The following is an 8,847-nucleotide window of genomic DNA, read 5'->3' on the forward strand; positions in this document are numbered from 1 at the left end:
CTCCCAGGATCCATAATACAGCTTACAAAATATTTTCGAGTATCTTATATGGTCGCCTAAGTGCACATTCAGAGGAGCTTCTTGGAGAATATCAAAGTGGTTTTAGGCCTGGTCGATCAAAAACAGACCAGATCTTTGTGCTAAGGCAAATACTGGAAAAAACCAATGAATTCAATATCGACACATACCATCTTTTCGTAGATTTTAAATCAGCCTATGATAGTGTCCTAAGAAATAAATTGTATGAAGCCATGGATGAATTCCACATCTCTGATAAGCTGATAAGATTGGTTAAGGCTACAATGCGTAAAGTCGTTTGCAAAGTCGAAATACAGGGCGAACAATCACAGGCGTTTGAAACGAATGTTGGGCTGCGACAGGGAGATGCGCTGGCGTGTCTCCTCTTCAACATAGCTCTGGAAATGGCGGTCAGAGATGCCCGAATAGACAACAGAGGAAATATTTTTAATAAATCATCCCAAATTTTGGCATATGCCGATGACGTGGACCTAGTTGCCCGCACAACACCCAAACTAGAAGAAATGCCTCACCACCTTCTCAAATGGCTCAAAAAATTTGGGCCTGAAAGTAAACGAGGAGAAAACTAAGATGATGGCATCAACACCCAACAATAGAGCCAGAAACATCGGTCACCAATTCTCTGTTGATAACTCTACCTTTGAAGTGGTGGACAAATTCACATACTTAGGCTCCCTGATCACCAAGGAGAACGTCATGACGGAAGAAATCAAGCGAAGGATAATCCTAGCGAACAAATGCTATTTTGGACTGAATAGACATATGAGAAGCAGAATCTTAAGCCAAAAAACAAAAATAACCATATACAAAACCCTCATACACCCAGTGTTGACATATGGATCGGAGACATGGACCGTCTCCAAGGCAGATAAAAACCTTCTGCTTATATTTGAACGAAGGATCCTGAGAGGAATATTCGGTGGCATCTGTGAAAATTGGATTTTTTAGGAGGAGGTACAACTACGAGGTATACCATAGATATAAACATATATTTGGTGGTAAAGACGTAGTATCTCTTATAAGAATAGGAAGACTAAGATGGGCAGGACATCTAGCAAGATCACAGCATAACAACTCTCCTAGAAGAATCCTTATCTCACAACCTCTGGGAAGTAGAAATAGAGGTAGGCCAAAACTTAGATGGAAGGATGGTGTGAGGATGGGAGAAAAATAGGCGCAGCAAACTGGCAATGGATAGGACTGACTGGCGTAATAGACTTGGGAAGGTCGAGGCTCTTTCATAGGGCTGTAGCACCATTGATGATGCTGATGATGACTCAAGTACTGATTTCGTCTTAAGATCGTCTTAGACTGTGCGTATATCTGTGTATCTCATTCTGTCACTCATTGTCACTCCTCTAACTCTTCGTAAATACTTCATTTCTAGGGCACCCGTAACATATATACATTGTAAATACCAAATCATGATTAACAAATTTTATACATTGTAAATCATGATTCGGGAGTGCTCCTCGTAACATTCAACGTGTCTTGGTTTGTTTATTTCTAGTGCATCTTCATTTTGATTTTGGTATAGTTTTATTAGGTTATGTATGTCTTTAAAAATGGATATGTTGAGGTTGTAAAAGTTTGACCTCTAAAACGAGACGAATTTTGCTGAGAATGACAAAACTACCCTAAAACATTCATTCCACCCCAAAATATCACAGAGCCTCCATTAAACAATCTCGTCTCTCTTATGTTGCGCTGCCCAAGAAGCACAATAAAGACATTTTAGGTTTTTTAAGGTTTAAAAAGGTTTTATTGTGGTAAATAAGAAGGTAATGGTTTTAAAGTTACCTTGTAGATATACTGCCAGAACTTTAAAACTGTTAAGCATTTGTCACTAATTTTAAAGTATCTAATAAGAGTATCAAATAAGACCAATTATTAATCTTATTAGATAATTTGTCTTATTGTAGTTTTAAATTGGTTTATTCTCAGTTCACTTTAAAACTACTCAGTTCTATGAAGAACTTATTCCGGACTGTTTGGTTTTATTAGATTCTTGTTTGTGACCTTGTAGTTTTATTGCAATTTTAAAGATTCTCCTAATAGGTCTGGATCCCGCGTATGAAAAAAGTTGATTAATAGCAAGCTGAAAATTTGTTAAAAGCTTAAGACACCCTTAAGCTATTAACAAATTTTCAGCTTGCTATTAATCAACTTTTTTTTCATACACGGGATCCACACCTATAATGCGACTAATAAAACCTATTATTAAATCTACTTGATATTAAGACTATTATGTCAGTAAGTCATATACCTACTAAAGCTATTTTTTTAGTTTTCTTTAAAGTATCTTTTTTTGGCCAAAAATGGGCGGCCATTTGTTTTAGAGCGAAACAGTGGTGTGTAGTGTGTTGTAAAAAGTGGAAGTACAGTTAGTATAGAAGAAATAAGTCGCTAGTGCTTAAAATATAAACGAACTGGTCATTACGGCTTATTTTTCAAAGAATACAACACACAAAGCACTATGACGCCTCGATTTTAGGTTAGATTCACATTAAAACCAGTGATATGGGATTCACATTAAAACCTCTCTCCCATATCACTGATTAAAACCGAGTGGCATTATTGACAGCATCATTAACCCTGCTGTCCTGTTCGGGTCTATTTGACCCAAAATATAATTTATTTCTTATTTTACAAATTATTACGCGGCGTAACGATTTGGTGTTTCGTGACTTTATTACCTAATATGAGGTCTTTCAATTGCATATGAGATAAACAATCAACTTCCTGATTTTTTTGATAAAAATGAAATTGTTACCTAGGGTACGTTCGGGTCAATACGACCCGCGTATTCTATATTGGTAGTACCTGTATGTTTGTCAGCCGAATACGTCTGTAAATTAAAACAGGATTCTGCAAGCTAGAACTTGTAAAATAAACTGTAGTATAGCTGGACGATATTGCCAACCAAATTATAAATACGACCAACATGAACGGACAAATGTTAAAATTGTTGGAACCAACTGGAAAAACATGAATAAAGTTGGTTTCCAAACATACATTGGTCTTTTATTTTTAGCTCGAGTTTATAAGTCCCATGGTGACTCAACTGAAAGTTTGTGAAATGAAGAAACGGGTCGTAGTATATTTCAATCGACAATGTCGTTTGATATATTTACAAAAAGTTTACAAGTAATGCGTTTTGATAACAAAACTAGGTACTAGACAGGATAGGAGACGTTTTGATAAACTTGCTGCAATACGTGAAATTTAGGAAACAGGTGGAAAATGTACCAAAATTTTTTAAACCTGATGAAAATGTTAGCGTCGATAAGCAACCAATTGCCTTTAGAAGCCGCTCTCCCTTCAAATGGTACATTCGAAACAAGCCAGTGAAATATGTTACAAAAGTTTGGGTTTTATGTAATTATGAACAGTAAAACTTCTTATGCTCTAAAATTGCAGGACTATACAAGAATGCGGGTGATGTGTGATTTGAGTAGTGATTTTAATCGTAAAATTTAGGACAATTTCTTCTAAAACAAAGTAGATACAATGTCGGGGACTATAAGTAAAATAAACCGGAGCTTTCAGCAAAAATCGCGAATAAAGAAGTTCATAGCTCGTCTTTTTTGCTTCACTCAGGATACCACTGTTGTTGACAATTTTCCTAAAAATAATAAAAATGTTGTTCTTATGAGTACTTTGCATCATGAATCGATGCATCATGCATCACTTTCATCAAATGAAAAAGCCCCAAATTATTTTAGATTACAATTCCAATAAGGGAGCAGTGGATAATCTAGATTAACTTGTTGGCACGAATACATGTGAAAAGAAATACATCGCTGGCCAATGATTGTTTTTTATAATCTGCTGAATAGTTCTGCCTACAACACGTTCGTGTTATGGGCATCAATAAATATCCAATGGAATACCAATAAACTGGCAAAACGGCGAATTTTTCTTGAGGAATTGGGAAAAAATTAATGAAACTAGTTATCATTTCCAGAAAAAATATACCAATAACTAAAGACTCTCACGAACTGGTAAAAGGAACACGAGCAGAAACAAGTAGACAAGATGGAAATGCTAGTGAACCGTCTATGGACAATCTAACTCCGCCTGCTAAACGAGCACGCTTTAAACTTGCCCTAAAAACGATAACAAGACTAATTATTATGTTGTATATAAACATATTTTTTGTAAAATCCATTCTTTTTATTACTGTCTCAGTTGTAAACAGAATTAAATTTTTGTAGATATTTGTTACTAAGCTTTTTTGAAAGAAAAAAATACCTTTTATTTTTGTTAATAAGGTTTAATATACATGAACAATATAATTTTTGTTTAATTAACCATAATTTCTTATCAATAAAGTTTTATTTATCACCATTAGCTTATTTTATTTCTATTAAGGAGCGTAAACCATAGTTGGGTCATATTGACCCGAACAGTACATTTGTGTAGTTGACTCGAACGGGACAGCAGGGTTAAAACTGCACGGTTTTAATTCCAAGGCAACTTTGCTTTTATGTAGAATATAAATGCTCTTGGAAAGGTAAAATATAAAACCATTTGATCTTAACAATTCTCTGTCGATAGACTAAAGGCAGAGACGCATTAGATGGCGTTTTTGTTAATTCATTTATATATAGGACGGTGACAGATATCAATGATAATTTGTTAGCAAATATTTTCTACTATTCATCAAGGGAAAAACAACTGCGTTGCGGAAGGCTACATATACTTCATAAACAATAACGTAATTTTGGTATTTTATTTTGTGTTAAAATTGGTTTAATATTTAAATAAAAATAGATACGATTAAACTGTTTAAAATATATTTATTTCGTTGAAATTATAATAATAGAAGTATGTATAACGTCTTACGTGCGTACCAAGTACACACAATCTTTTTCATTAGGATGTAATTAAATAAGTGTTAATGTTTTTTATGATTGGCGATACAATTTTGTATGCACCACGTCAGTAAAGACTCTTTATCGAACTCGCTCTGCTCATAATATCAGACTCGTTCGATAAATAGTAACTTTACTGACTTGGTACATAAATGGCTATTTCTTTCAAATTCATATACATATTTCGGATTAAATTTTTTTTATTATCATCTTTTAATCGCAAAAAGTCAGAAATTTTAGAGCGCGTGAGTTATTTAGACCTATTTTTGTTAACATTATCAATAAAGTTGGGTGCGCAAGTGTTTTTCTACCTTGACAGTCTAAAATAACCAAGTACTTTTTATTATTTTATGGTTACAAATACGTACGTACTTATCATAACACATGTAAAAATTTGTTGGCCTATATGGAGTATATGGTTTTAAAGAATCATTTTAATTTAGAGTTTATGTTTATAATAAGGTAAGTTGTCTTTAAAAGTCTCCAATTAAGAAACATTTTTAAAAAACTCTAACATGAAGTAAAACCACTTCCATGTAATAGGTATATTTACTAAAAATTTTAAAAATCCCAATGGATTTAATAAATATATCCAATTCAGAACGTTTTCGGACCTATCAGTCCATCATCAGTGAATTCAAATACTTGCTAAATAGCCCCAGAACCAAATAACGTAAATCCGGCACTGAATATAACTTACAAATTTTATTTAATTACCCTTCAGTCTTTTTATACACTCCTTCACCACCTCCCTCCATCTCCTGTCTAATGCTAGTTCTTTCCATCACTCAATGTTACTTTTCTTCAAGTCTTCGTACACACTGTCATTCCATCTTTTCCTTAGCCTGCCTATCCTTCTATTTTGTATTGGTCTTCGTGAGGGTACCATTTTTGGCATTCGTTTACTTCCCATTCTCTCGATGTGCCCCAAATATCGTATTCTCTGTGCTTTGATCGTCATCGTGATCGTTGGCTCTTGATATAGTTCTTCCAATTCTTTATTGGTTTTTCTCCTCCACTGACCTTCTATTTTCACACCTCCATATATTTCTCTTTGCATTTTTCTCTTCCATCTTTCTAAAAGGTCTGTTTCTGAATTTTTGGGCATCCATGTTTCGCACGCGTATGTTACTGTAGGTCTGATAATAGTCTTATAAATTCTTATTTTTGTTTTTCTTGATACGTATTTGGATTTCAATAATGTGAGTAAATGCTCCATATTTTTTATTTCCTTTAGCTATTCTTGCATTTATCTCCCCTTCTTCATGACCATTTTCATCTATTTTGGCTCCCAGGTAAATAATTTCTTTGGCTCTTTTGAACGAGTATGTTTTTTCTCCATCTATTTGTACTATGAGGTTATTCTCTTTTTCTTTTTGAATCTTTCCCATTACCATACACTTTGTATTTTCTTCATTTATTTTAAATCCGAATTTTTTTGGCTTCTGTTATTATGTTTTTCATTAACTTTTGTAATTATTTTTTGCTTGTTGCTAATAGCGTCAGATCATCTGCAAATGCTATGCATTGGTGGCCGTTTTTAAATATCGTTTCTTGCATGTTTATTCTGCTTTTCCTGATTATTCCTTCCAATGTTAGATTGAATGCAGTTGTTGATAGTGAGTCTCCTTGTCGTAATCCTTTCTTGGTTTCAAACTTTTTGGATGTATACCCTTTCCATGCTATTTCGTTTGTTGTATTTTCCATCGTCATCTTTACCATCCTGACAATTTTACTTGGTATCCCCAATTATTTCAACAGTTCGTACATCTGCTGTCTGTTTACTGTGTCGTAGGCCTGCTTAAAGTCGATAAACAAAGCATATAGTACTGTTTTATGTTCGTAACAGGTAGTCTGTATTTCTTTTAAGGCAAATATTTGGTCAGTCGTTGATCTGTTGTTTCTAAAACCTGCCTGGTATTCTCCCAGTATTTTTTCCGAATATTGGCTTAGCCTTCTCCTTATACTTTGTGCCAAGATTTTGTAAACTATTTCTTTTCCTGAACTTTAAGATGGGAGTTGGTACAATTTTTAATTCCGTTAAATTTTCGATTTTCTAAATCTGACGGAATTGAAAATTGTACCAACAATATATTATATTGTCGCGTGTAGGGAGGTGTGGGTGTGCACCACTGGCGAGAACTGCCGTTCTCTGGTAATAAAATACATGACATACATGACGTGACAGTCACATCACATGACAGACATGAAAGTCTCATGTGAGAATATGCCGAATTAGCCCATAATCCTAGCAATTACATAAGTACCCGTGTATCTACTAGTGTGGCGCTTACTTTATAATAGGCTTAAATGGGCTGGACATGTGTTAAGAGCAAATGAAAATTATCCACCCAAAATAACCCTAAGGGGTAGACCAAAACTGGGATGAAGGGACGGTGTGGACGAGGACGCAAGCAAGCAATAGTGATTAACCCAGCCTGAGAGACTTGCTTGAGAACGATATTCGGGTGATATAATTCATTGGGGTGAGGAGGATTAACTCATGTAAGCAGCAGTGACGGTTTAAGGCATCATGGGGCCCTAGGCGGCCATAAGAACAGGGGCGGCTCGTGATAGTACAAGATGGTGAGGCACACTACACTTGAGGAATATTATTAGCTTCTCTTTAATGATCCGAAGGTCGATTTTGTGACGTCATAACATGAGGCTGTCTACAGAACATTGCCGTATTTATTTTAACGCTTGCAAATTATATTAAATAACTATTTTATTGGCAAAAGAATAGCAACGAAAGCCGGATACAATTTTACGTGCCAGGCTGGTATTTAGAGAGAGAAAAATTGTTTCCTGGTTAAGTCTGTGATAGGTTCATACTCATAGTAGCTGTTTTTTAGCTAAAAATAATTACTTATACCACATATCAAAACAGTATGCATCAGATGTTTCGTCCTTCCTGGGTCTCATCAGCGTTGTACAGCCATATTAAGCAAAATTTACATTAGAAAATAGGTACATGAAAACAACGGACCACAACTGATTTTGTTTAATCAGTTGCCAAAATGAAATTATTGTACGCAAACAATATACACCTACAAACACGTGATAATTTTATTTTAGAACCAATCTTATATTGTAAATGTATCTATTGAATATAGGGCAATACAAACAAGCAAAAAACAAATTACTGTTAGGTATATTATAAGATTGATTTTTATGTTAAATAAACTAAGGGTTACATTTTGTTTTTTGTGTTTATTTTAAGTTTTTTTTTATAAAAAGCGTGCTTAAAAGAAAATTAATTATTATAAAATTATAATAATAAAATGAAAATAAATAAAATAAAGTTATTTTTTACGAAATAAAAGGCAGATATCGAACACTGAGTTTTATTTAATCTTCGAAAATACACTTTCGCTCCTAGAGCATCTTCAGGAGCATTTCGTCAAAAAAAGGAAGGTGTAAATTCCGTACATTTAGCAATAATTACTTATACGGTTTTCTGCTACTATCAGAAAGAAAATTACTGTTTTTAAACTTTATTTCGAGAAAAAAATGAAATACATATTTTTACAAAACGGTGTTAAGCCTTGTAGATCTTCGATGAGAGAGAGAGAGGCGAGAGGTCGTCCTGCGTCCCGCGTGTGGATGCGTGCGATGATGATCATAGCGCATGACGGATCGCTGTACATTATGCGCACATATCAAATACACTGCTGCCCAAAAATATTAACTACACTGCTGTTCAAAAATGTTTGTGTATTGGGACGCAACATAGCCGCCCCCATTGAAAGTCTGGCAGACTTTAAATAATCGGTAAAACACAAAGTTTTGTCACTGGTCGTTGATAACTTCCATTAAATGTCTTTACAGTGGCGGTCCGAATAATACCATCAGCCCCCGGGAACACTTCGGAAATTCGACCGGTTAACCATTTTTGTGGAGGTAAGTCATCTTCTTTGACAATCACCAA

Source organism: Diabrotica virgifera, chromosome 2, assembly GCF_917563875.1.
Source record: "Diabrotica virgifera virgifera chromosome 2, PGI_DIABVI_V3a".
NCBI classification, from domain to species: domain Eukaryota; kingdom Metazoa; phylum Arthropoda; class Insecta; order Coleoptera; family Chrysomelidae; genus Diabrotica; species Diabrotica virgifera.